This window comes from Pleurodeles waltl, chromosome 7 (assembly GCF_031143425.1).
Source record: "Pleurodeles waltl isolate 20211129_DDA chromosome 7, aPleWal1.hap1.20221129, whole genome shotgun sequence".
Taxonomy (NCBI): Eukaryota; Metazoa; Chordata; class Amphibia; order Caudata; family Salamandridae; genus Pleurodeles; species Pleurodeles waltl.
In genome coordinates this window covers 598,422,773-598,435,246 of record NC_090446.1, presented here as the reverse complement: position 1 = coordinate 598,435,246, position 12,474 = coordinate 598,422,773, and positions in this window count along the sequence as shown.

The window sequence follows — 12,474 nt, the reverse complement described above, 5'->3', positions numbered from 1 at the left end:
GCTGGGATTCTAACTCTCAACCTGGAGATTGTAGCGGATGTCAGGCTCGGCATCCAGAACTGTCATTGGATGTTCCATAATCATCTTTCTGCTTAATGATCTGGGTAAATAGCACGAATGATCATTTCTAACTGATGTCACTGCTGTGGGCTCAGGCCTGAGCTGGCCTGGTCGTGCTCCACATGAAACCGAAAAAAACAGTAGCTCTGTGGTATTTCACGTTCCTTTTATTGAGCGCACGACTAACCCACGGACAACCCTCGCTAACACTTGACAGAGCTCTTGTTCCCACGCACCGCTTCGAAGCTGGTAAATGGTGGTGCAGCGCTTTACTAGATAATACGTTTTTCGAGCGGCATTGTTAACAAGCAACGTATTTTCAAATGGTCCATTGTGCACTTAACACACTCCTAACATGTTTTCTGTTGTGCTTTTAGTTTTGTGCACACGGTGGACATTTTTTATGTAGTTCTAGCTATACCTAGGTATACCTAGGGACTCGATTTTTAGTCAATTGATGTGAAACTTGTGCTACAAAATGCTCAAGGTTTTTTTGTAACATTTTCTGGTAGGGTGGAGGTGGGTGGGAACAGTTACAATCCCAGTATGGCCCATTCCCAGTGTGATTACACTGTGGTGCATTTACAAATCACAATTGGTCAGTGTGGTACATTCTGAGCACTCTGCCAGAATGGCAGCTTCCATACACTGGCAGTATAGTATATTTCAGTTGGGGTGGCATTGCACAGGTATCCATTTTCTGCACCTACCCCCTCCAACCCCCACCAACATACACACATGCCACACAGCACACCACAGGGACAGAATGAGGTGATTCGGGTGGAGCTAATTCCCGCCAGAGGATTTACCACTTCTCCCCAAATTCCATTACCTTCTTTCTCTCCCACTCTCTCCTTCTCTTGTCTATCATTTGCACCACTTTTTCCTTCCTTCGCTCTCCCTTCTTCCTCCTTTTTCCCGTCTCCATCTCTTGCCCCAGGCCTGTTTTCCTTCCCTTTCTCACTCTTCTGGTGCCTCCTGGCCTTTCTGCTCGCGCTCTTTCCCTTCCATGCTTATTTCCAAAGCTGCTCCTACAGCAGATGTGCAGTGGCGGGAACACGGTGCTGACAGCTCCACCCCACGCCCCCCGGTGACCCCGCAGGAGGCAGAAGCAGCTGGAGCACTTGCTAAATTATGCAGTCAGCACCTGCCCGCTCTTTGCTTCGGTGACTATTCCTGGAAACACCTGCAGGTGATGCGCCAGTACAACTGTGTGTGGGGGGTACGTGGGGGGGGAGAGGGGGGGCGGTCGCTGTGACTGGAAGTCTCTGACGTGAGAGGAATAGAAAGTGAGACCTTCTCCTCCGTGTAGTGAGGAAATATAGAAACCCCTCCCCACTTCCCCTGGGCACTGCGAACAAGCGCCGGTAAAGCAAGTAGGTCTGGCTTTAATCTGCTAAGGTACGCAGCATTAGCACATTAGATCAAGAGACACAGGGGGAAGCAAGTTGGAGAGGACTGGAAGGCCTATTGTGGCAAAGTAGTCCCTCCTGTATTTCAATGCAAGTCATTAAGTGGAGGCAGAAGGATACATACAAACAGCCAGTGGCATCAGTTGATAGATGAATACTCCCTTGGGCTGAGCCAAGATGTGTAAGGTTAAAGGCTTGCATAGGCTGGTTGAAAAGCATCAGTGGTTGAATCAGGCAGGCCCAAAGCCCACTCCATTCTTAGGCCCATATTTATACTTTTTGACGCACAACTGCGCCAACGCAGTTGTGCATCAAAAATTTTAACGCCGGCTAACGCCATTCCAAAGCGCCATGCTGGCGCCTTATTTATTGGATGACGTTAGCCGGCGCTGCGGACTGGTGTGCGTCAAAAAAAATGACTCACACCAGGCAGCGCCGGCGTAGGGGAAAATGGAGCTTGGGCGTCAAAAAATGGGGCAAGTCAGGTCTGAGGCAAAATTTTGGCCTCAACCCGATTTGCGCCATTTTTTTGACGCCCAACCCCCATTGAAATGACTCCTGTCTTAGCAAAGACAGGAGTCATGCCCCCTTGCCCAATGGCCATGCCCAGGGGACGTATGTCCCCTGGGCATGGTCATTGGGCATAGTGGCATGTAGGGGGGCACAAATCAGGCCCCCCTATGCCACAAAAAAAATACGAAAAAAAATACTTACCTGAACTTACCTTAACTTCCCTGGGATGGGTCCCTCCATCCTTGGCTGTCCTGTTGGGGTGGGCAAGGGTGGCAGGGGGTGTCCCTGGGGGCATGGGAGGGCACCTCTGGGCTCCTTCTGAGCCCACAGGTCCCTTAACGCCTGCCCTGACCCAGAAGTTAAAAAACAGCGCCCATCAGGCTGGGCGCCGTTTTTTAAGGCCTGCCCCCTCCTGTGCATCAAAATGACGTCACAGTATAAATATGGGGCACAGGCCTTAAAGTCATTTTTTAGAAGGGAACGCCTACCTTGCATGTAATTAACGCAAGGCTGGTTCCCCCTTCTAAAAAATGACGCACATGGTGGAACTTTAACGCCCGCGGGGTCGGACGTCAAAGTATAAATATGGGACATTGTTTGCGCCGAATATGCGTCAAAAAATTTTACGCACATTCGGCGCAAACAGAGTATAAAATGCCCCTTAGTGTTCACAACAGGTCAGTCCAACAACTGAGCAAAACCAAGGCTTAAAATGCGTAATGGGTAGAGACAGCACCTTCTAGTGGTGAACAGCGATAATGCGACAGAGTGGGCTCTGGAACTGAGATAATTTAAAACAGGCCTATCTAGCGTGTGGCTGTGCTGCTGAAGCTGTATTCAGAGTGGCGCGGATGGCCATCAACATCCCAAGTCTAAAATGTAAGTTCTTCTTAAAGAGCAAGTGTACAAAGTAAGCAAAATACATTTAGCAGGAGTGCAGCGGGAAGTAGTCTGTGTCCAGTGGTGCATTTTGGAGCTCATATTACTAATAAATGGTTAAAATTTGACATGATATTACAGTTTGTATACTGCATATTGTGCTTGAAAATGGCCTTTTCATGTAATTAAAATATCAAGAACTGGACAGTAAACTCAGTTCGAATGCAGTTTAAATGCTTACGGAGGACGAGTTTTAAAGACAGTCCTGGGGAACCATTGTGTCTTAACACATATCGACACTCCTATGAACCTTCCACTTTCCCATAACCCTGCTCTTTCCAAGTCTCCACCAGTGTCTGGTCCGACTCCTCGTTCAAGTGATTTGAAGGTTTGGGTGTCTGTGCATCCCATCACAAGAAACCTCCTTGCCAGATTGGCACGTCCAGAAACAATGCTGGATGAGCTTCAGAGCGGTGGTTCTGGATGACTGAAGCTGGTGATTGAGTTTCCTGTCTCTTGCTACACCTCTCGCTCTCCCTCATACACAGGTCCCCCTTTATTCCTCATATTGCGAAGCAAAGAAGACTTGGGAAAAGGCAGGGAGGTGGCTTGCAATTGGCCCTATTGCTGGGAACATGGCTTGCATAAATCTGTTGCTGCGTGTGTTGTAGTTGTCCAGATCACATCCATGTTTTGTCTGTTCCCGCAGACAGTACTGAATAGACCTGGCAGGGCCAAGCCCAAGTATTTAGACCCTCTGGCCTCTAGTGGGTTACTCCCCTTCTCAGGCACATGCCTCTAGCTCCAGAATGGTCCTTGCCCGCCTACCCTTGTCTTCTTAGTAATCTTCTCTCTCTCAGATCTCCTGCCACTGACTTTGCCTATCCCCTTGCTAGGTGAGAGGACAATGTCTCTCCTCCTGATTGGTGACCTTCTTTCAGCAATCTCCCTGGGGGTCAACATGGCAGCCATGGACCATCACTGTTTGTTTTGGCTCCTGGCGCTAGAGGCATTCCATGGAGCCACGAGGCGTGGTGGTTGTTACAGTTCCTGCAGGATACGTTTGCTCACAAATTGATGGTTTGTACCCTCTATTTCAGGAGGCTGTTGTGAAGGCTATGTAGCCCCCTCAGCAGGTTTTTCCTAAATGGTGGGTGTGGGTAACCTTCTCCAGAATGGTTTTGTTTTTCCTCGGCCTTCTGTTACGTCTGTCATCTCTGCTTGTGACTTATAATTGGTTCAGGGGGCTCTTTCCATCCAGCTTTCCTTGGAGAATGAACTCAAGCTCCTGAATCTGAAGAGTTTCTTGGGTGTCAGGAATCTTACCAGATTGGTGAATTTGGGTCTTTGTCAATCTGGCCCCTTGCTTAAGGGTCTCGGCTGGTGTTTCGCCTGGTGCCTAGCTTTAGGCCTAAAGTGGATTTCTCATTCCACCAGGACATTACCTTCCCTTCATTTTCCTGTCCCCTTTTAAAAGAGGAAGCGTTCTGGTATCTTCTTGATGTGTGTGTGCAGGTCTCCGTTCCCCGAACTGCACATTACCCTGTCTGTGAGAGTCTGTTTGTTAGTTTTGGTGTCTTCCTCGGGGGTGTATGGCCTCTGCTTCATCAGTGGGTCCCCAGATAAAGTGCGCTACTTCTCTTGCCCGTGACTCTCTTGAGTCCTCTCTGCTTATTGCTCTACAGGGGCCGTACATAAGATATCTGCCTCGTGTGCGTGGGATAATGAGGGCTCCATCCAAGATGTCTACAGCTACCTCGGCAGCTCCAAACAACTCCTGTCAGTCACTTTTGAAATTGGGGGATTGGATGTGTCTGGACTTTAGGAACAGAGTGCCTGCACCTCTTTTTCCCAACAAAATTGCTCCTGCCTTTATTAAAATAGATGTTCTGCTTTACTTCGGGAGCTAGTGTGTGTTGTTGGATAGTGTGTGGTATAAGTACTGCCCTGGTAGGGAAACATCCTTTTTTACGACTTTTTTATTACGAAAGTCGTGGTTAACAACGCTTTTTTTAACCACGACTTCGTATTTTTGTGCCTTAACTACGTATGTTCTGAACAACGAACATGCGTGGTTAAGGTACAAAGAAGGGAGTTGGCGAAGGTAAGTGGTGGGTTTAGGTTTTGGGGTAGGGGTGGGGGGTCAGGGGGTTTTAGGTTTTGGGGTGGGGTTGGGGGGGTGGGGCGTTTTTGGTTTTGGGGAGGGGGTGGGGGTTAGGGGGTTTTAGGTTTTGGGGTGGGGTTGGGGGGGTGGGGCGTTTTTGGTTTTGGGGAGGGGGTGGGGGCTAGGGGGTTTTAGGTTTTGGGGTGGGGTTGGGGGGGTGGGGCGTTTTTGGTTTTGGGGAGGGGGTGGGGGTCAGGGGTTTTTAGGTTTTGAGGTGGGGTTGGGGGGGTGGGGCGTTTTTGGTTTTGGGGAGTGGGTGGGGGGTCAGGGGTTTTTAGGTTTTGGGGTGGGGTTGGGGGGGTGGGGCGTTTTTGGTTTTGGGGAGTGGGTGGGGGTCAGGGGGTTTTAAGTTTTAGGGTGGGGTTGGGGGGGTGGGGCGTTTTTGGTTTTGGGGAGTGGGTGGGTGGTCAGGGGGTTTTAGGTTTTAGGGTGGGGTTGGGGGGTGGGGCATTTTTGGTTTTGGGGAGTGGGTGGGGTGTCAGCGGGTTTTAGGTTTTGGGGTGGGGTTGGTGGGGTTGGGGTGAGGGATGTACGGTGAATGGTGCCTATTGCTAATGATTTTATCAGGAATGCCTTTACAACGAAATATCGTTGTTAAGGCATTCGTGGTAAAATCATTAGTAGTAAGGACGAGGTCGGTGTTCCGACCTCGTTGTTAAGGTTAGTAGTTGTTTTTAATTCGGTGTTCCGTCATATAATCGCCCTGGTACATTCTCATTTAATAAGCATTGAGCTGAGCAAAGGTTGAGGTGATGTTGAAGATTACAGGTAAGTAATCAGTACATGACCCCTGCATCACCAAACGTCTGCCAAGAACATTTGTTACATTGCTGGGACAAAACATGGAATCACTATGATCTTACCATTTCATCTCCATGTAATTTGCAGAGACGTTTTTAAACATGCAGAGTAGAAAAAATATCCAGTAACTAGATTACTTGGCATATTTAGCCCTCAGCATATTTTTCTCCACTTTATCATGACCTCATAAAATAGAAGGTAGAGTCCTGCGTTAGAAAATGCTTTGGACTACCTCTTAAATTTCAGGATATTATTTTGAGCAGAATTACAGCATGAAGCACAGTGAGACCATTTGTGTGTGTTTATCCACATTTTTAGTTACACATTTGCCACCTTTTTGTTGGTGGTTTTAATGCATGGTTTTTGTATGTCACTGACGCTTCCAAATCTTACTTTTAAATTAATATTGCACACAATCAGTGGCATGTAGAAAGCAGTTCATTTACTGCGTGTGCAGCATTTTAAATAGGCAAAATGCATGAAGGCAATCAAGTGACATTGTACATACAGTGACCACCTGTCTCCAAGGCGCTACGGACACTTGCCAGTTCTGGAATTGGGTGTGATCATTTTACTCCCCCTGCTCCAAGGACCACCTTACTATGGGCCCTGAGAAACTGGGCTACGTACTACCACTTGGCTCTCAGTGGTACCTCGGGTTGAGGAGTCTTAGACTCTTCAGGCAGAAGTAAGTGCAAGGTATGAGTAGACTCATCATTAAAAATACTCACCAATATTATCATTGTCCTGTCCAGTACTTTTGTTTGTAAAAAAAAGCTGTATTTATTTTGCACACAAACACAGCACCATAAAAAAGTCATACAGAGTGTCTTTCAAGGCTAGCACCACATCATTGATCTGGGATGTGTTACCTTAACCCGACCTCTACCCCTTCCTTCTCCATGATAACCAATGTGTCTCTGGTGGATCTTTGGAGGTGACCCACACTTGCTGCCTACAATAGCAGCAAAGTCTGGCTTTGGCCTTGAAGGTTTCAGCTCTTCAGGCACTAATTTGGGGAACTCATGCAAGTCACCTAAGGGCATGAGGCCCTGCTCCAGTCTTACCCAACAGCAGCCTTCATAGGAGTTCGGAAGCCAGGGCGCATCTTTCTGGGCTCTGGCAACAAGCAGCTCTCACCAAGTCCTCCCTCAGTTGGCACGGCTGTGTAATAGCAGGCAGTGATGGCTTCTAGGTACAGCTGCTTTTTCTTCTTCGTGGATCCTGCCTGGAAGTTGGTGGAGCATCGGCAATGCTGCAGGATGACTTCTGACCTTGCTTCCAAGTCCCTCCTCAAAATAAAGGGATTCCTCCCACATGGACAATGGCCCCAACAGTCCCAGTGGCCCTGCCTCTGGCATGCGAAGATCCTGGACACAGGCTACAGTCTCAGTTCTGTCTGCTGCACTATGTGATTGCTTCATCCAGAGAGCAGATGGTTCTCTAATAAAACCGGTCCTGACTGGACCGGGTGCCTCACACTCTGCTCACCGGGATCCACTCACCAGGATCCCCACTTGGACTCACTTCCTCCAGGCTCTGTCCTCTTCACAGGACACACTGGTGTTGGTCATTTTCTAGGAAGGGGTTTGCTAAGTCCTAAGTTTGTGCTGTGCTGCTGTCAGCTGCTTCCAATCTGAGCATCGAAGGAAAGAAATTGTATTGACAGATTGTACTTGAACATAATCTGTTTAATTACTAATTGTTCTTTTAAACATGCTCTCCTGCTCTCCCTCTTGAGCAGGGTAGGAGAGTGGTGTGGGGCATCAGTATTAAAAGTGCTGTTGGAGCACAGCTTGCGCCCACTTATTCTGCCCTCTGGTTACATTGGCATTGAGAATGGGCAGCAGCGCTTGTGCGGCCTCTTCTGTGACACAGATTAAACCATGTTAAATGTGCTACATAATGCTCTTAGTGGGACATTCTCCTATTTGCATGGGGGGAGTGGCTGTGCTAGATATGCGCTGGAATACTTTTAAGGGGAATTTCCCTCATTTGCATGAGGGAATGTCCCTTATTGATTACTGATACAGTTGCAAAGGCAGAGAGACCAAGGAGGCACGCTGATTGTGCGACTCATAGAGGTGGTTCAGTAAATGCTCCTTTGAGGATGTCTCTTGAAAGGAGTGGAAATGGGTCCCGGGGCAACCAGGCATCTCCATCAAAGATGGTGTTGTCGATCACTGCAAAAGCTTATAGAGGGTTCTCCACCGCCCCTTTACAAAGCTTGCCTATCTGCTTCCAACAAGGCGAGAGGCAGAATGGCTACTTTAATCAGCTGGCCCACCTTTCACTAATGCGCATGTTTCCAGTGCAGGCGCATTTGTTGTGATAAGCTGCATTGACTCAGTCTCCATCCAGAGCACCCAGTTAAATATGCACCACGATGGAGACCAGAGTAGTGTATCCTATCTGTAATATGAACGTACACTGAGGTAAGGCTGAACCGATTTAAGGATCATAGGGGTACTCTGGCCCTCAGCAAACACTTAAAAACCCCTCTAACCATCATTTCAAAAACAAAACCAAATTGTTCTTCCAAGGAACATGGATTAGCTGTGTAATCCTAAAGCCATATCGGACCTCTTTAATTCATTTACAGCCACTCCGGCCACTTCAGCTCCCTCTTGCAGGTTTTTGCTTTCTCCCTTTGTGGCGCATTTCTGTCTTTCTTTGACCCATCTGTCCCATATGTGTCTTTTGCTCGCAGTAATTGCCTAATGCAGAAAAATAAGTGCCGACCCTCAAAAATAAGTGCCAGTGACCCCCCTGTCCCCACTGGCAGCCACCGGCTCAAATTAAGCACTGGAAACATTTATCTTATCTATCATAATGGCCAGCTGTAGGGCTGTCCTACCTAGCTCTGACTGCCCGGGGCTGCTGATGAAGAGTTCCCCATGCTTCTACAGTTTTCCAGGCAGCAATAAAAATGTCAAGATAAGGTGTGACTAATGTTCCTGCTGGAGAGAGATTGAGTTTTGTCTTGTGGCAGTTTCCACTCATGATAATGTGGCACAGAGGGTTAAATGCCTGCTGCAAGAACATGTACATTGCAAATCACCAAACTGTATTTTATGTGACTACTTCAGTAGGTTACTGCTTTTGTCACAGAGATCATTTTCCAGTTCATAAGTTACAACCCTGTTATAGCACATTGAGCTATGAACCGCCTTCTCAGAGCTGCATGCAAGCTGCATTTTATGAGCTAGAACATTGTTTTTTTCCCTTTCATTATCCTAATGTTGCTAAAAGGTTAATTTGGGCACATTTTATTAGTAAAGCCAATCACTGTCCTACTTTTAAATCATGAGTCTGTGCCTCTCCAGACTACACACTTAAAATATATTGTCTATTAGTATCTGTGACGTGACTCTTAACCTTGTAATCCTTAGGCCCTGATTTAAGGGGGCCTAGAGCCACTTTAGCGCTGCCATAGCGTAATATTTTTTATGCTAAGATGGCCCTTTTCCCCACGCCATATTTACAAAGTGGTGCAATGCATGCATTATGCCACTTTGTAACCCTTTGTGCTAAATTATACCTGCTCCAGGCACAATGTACACAAAAGGGGGGGGCGAAAAAATGGTGCAAAGAAATCCAAGAGATTTGTTTACATATTTTTTTGGGGCACACCATTGTTTACAATGGGCCCCTATGTACTGTTCAGGGTTTGCATAAAAGTTTTGCCACTTACCCTGAAAAGTACATCAATAGCGTCACAAATGTTGATGCTATTGCCCCCTACCCTACGCCATGGGACGACTTATCTTAGATACATTGCACACATGGTGGCAGTAAGGGGGGGGAGCTAAGGGGCACAAAGAAAGTGGCACTGCACTGGGTGCAATTCCACTTTCCTTAAATCTGCCCCTTAGTGTTTTATGCAATATATTCTATGGACTTATTTACATAAGTATGATTAATTGCCTCTGTATAATGTGTGTGTGATGTAAAGTGCTCTGACACCCTACACTGGTATGAGTAGCACAATAAAACAAATGAAATGCATGTGAGAGAGGGGCTATGGCGATAAGAGGCGGTGGTGGAATGTGGCACTGAGGATATCTGTGGAGAAGGAGGTTTTTTGGGGGGCGCCAACTATGATTGTCCCACTGGGTGCCACCAGAGCTAAAGACGTACATCAGCTCATTAGCACATGTGGTATAACATTCATGTGAGCCAAATGAAATATTAAGAAGATATATGCTTGAGCTAGCTCATAAGGGGACATTGATAAGTATTTCAGAGAAGTGTCATCACAACGTGTGCAGCCATATTAAAGAGTAATTCTATTCCAAATGTTAGGGAGAGGCAGAACTGACCTAGAGAAAGGAGTTGATAGAGGAAGTGAAAAAGTAGGACTGGAGGAGGTAGGGATCGGATGACGGGTAGATCAGGAAGGAGGAAGGGGTTTGGATTAGCATAGTAGACATCTAGTAGTCTGAAATGATGTTGTCGTATGTCTGTATGTCCAGTAAGGTGTGAGGCGGGGTCTTGAAGGATAGGGGCGTTTGTATTTGTGAAGTAAGGGCCCATTTCCCCCTTCAGTTAATTCTGGATGATCATTGAGATAAGAAGCCTATTGTCAGCCCCTCTCATAAATTGAGTCCATCCCCGCCACGTTTGTCTGGAGAGATGAGTAAAGTCCTTCCATTCTATGAACATGGATTGCGTCCTGTGGTTAAAAGACGTTTCAGAGAAATCTGTCTGTAAGGTTTAAGGATTGATTCATTTCAGATGGGAGGATCCCTAATGTTGTGGATGCCAGGTGAGGAGTCTCTTTGGCGTTGAATATGTCAAAGATGTAGGATCAAATATTGATCGAGATTTGTTTTTGTAGTGGCATTCAAGCAACATGTATTGTACGGTGCCTTCTTGTGTTTTGAAGCAATAACATTTATCTGTGTCTATTAGGTCGAATTGGTATATTTTATGAGGAGTCCAATGAGCCCATTTGGAAATTCAATATTTGTTTTGTAGTAATGAAGGTGCGATTTTAAGCTACTTAGGGCCTGGCCAGTTATTTTCCCATTTTCGAGTTAGTGTGCTAACTTGTGAAGATTGATTCCCATTCCATTTAGATTGAAGGTTCCCAGTTAGTTTAGATTGTTTATGGGAGAGTAGGGTATAGAGTTTCGATGCACAGTGAACTCTTTCCATTACTTTGCTGAATGTGGATGGGAGATCAGGTTCACGAGGGAGTTTGTTTTTTGACAAGGGGCTTTTAATTCCTAGGGATATGTATAGGTCAAGGCCCATAAATTGATAGACAGTTTTTATTGTTGAGAAAGGAATAGGGTTGGACTATGAACCTAAGTCTCTTCTGAGATTAAATCCTTTGTCTACCCAGACTTTGTAGTATAGAGTTCTCCCGTTCTTTTTTATATTCTGATTATACCAAAGGGATGCATGGGAGGAGTACGACATTTTGTTCCACATTACATTTTCTATGTAACAAATAGCTTGTAGTGCTCCGGCAAGGATAGCTATCAACTATTCAGCCCTAGATTTTTCACTGTGATGAGGAACATGAGTTTTCGAAGCAAAAGTTTTTGTTGTTCTATTTCTAGCCAATGTTTTGTTTTGGGGGGGGGGTTGTTGTGGATTCAAGGACCTCATGCTTACCTAGTTTAGCCAGGAAGGATGTTTGATATCTGCAGAAGTTGGGCAAATTTAAGCCACCTGATTTTTTCGGAAGTCTTGAGATTTTTTCTCAGCAATTCCAGGTTTTTTGTTTGATTAGAGGAATTGCACAATGAGTAAGATGTTTGTTTGAAGAACCTTTCAGATAAAGGGATGAAAAACTAGCCGATCAGAAAGGTAATGAGTGGAGAGAGCATCATTGTGATTCAGCCAGAACCCCCCCACCAGCTCAACGGACCCCAACGAAGCCGCCAACAACCTCACACAGTGGATCACCAACTGCGCAGACGCCCTCGCACCACTGAAGAAGAACCCCCCCAGCAGACGCAGCAGCAAGAAAGCCTCCTGGTTCACCGACGAGCTCATCACCTCCAAGAAGAACTGCCGCTCCCTGGAGAACACCTGGCGCACCAACCAGACCACAGACAACATGACGGCCCTCAAACACGCCACCCGCAAACACCACCAACTGATCCGCGCCACAAAGAAAACAGCCTTCAAGGAACGACTGGACAACAACACCCACAACAGCAAGGAACTCTTCAGCATCGTCAAAGAGCTCTCCAACCCCGACGCCGGAAACAATGACATCACTCCCTCGCAAGACCTCTGCGACTCCCTCGCAGCCTTCTTCCACGACAAGATCGCCAACATTCACAACAGCTTCGGCCCACCAACCACAAACCCCACCACCGAACCGATGCCCCCCACCGCCACCCTCCGCACCTGGACCCCAGTCAGCACCGAAGACACAACACGCACAATGAACACCATCCACTCCGGATCCCCTACGGACCCCTGCCCACACCACATCTTCAACACGGCTGACCACATCATCGCACCCCACCTCCGTGACATCGTCAACGCCTCCTTCAACACCGCCACCTTCCCGGAGTGCTGGAAACACGCCGAGATCAGTGCCCTGCTGAAGAAACCAACTGCAGACCCCTCCGACCTCAAGAACTACCGCCCCATCTCGCTCCTCCCGTTTCCTGCCAAAGT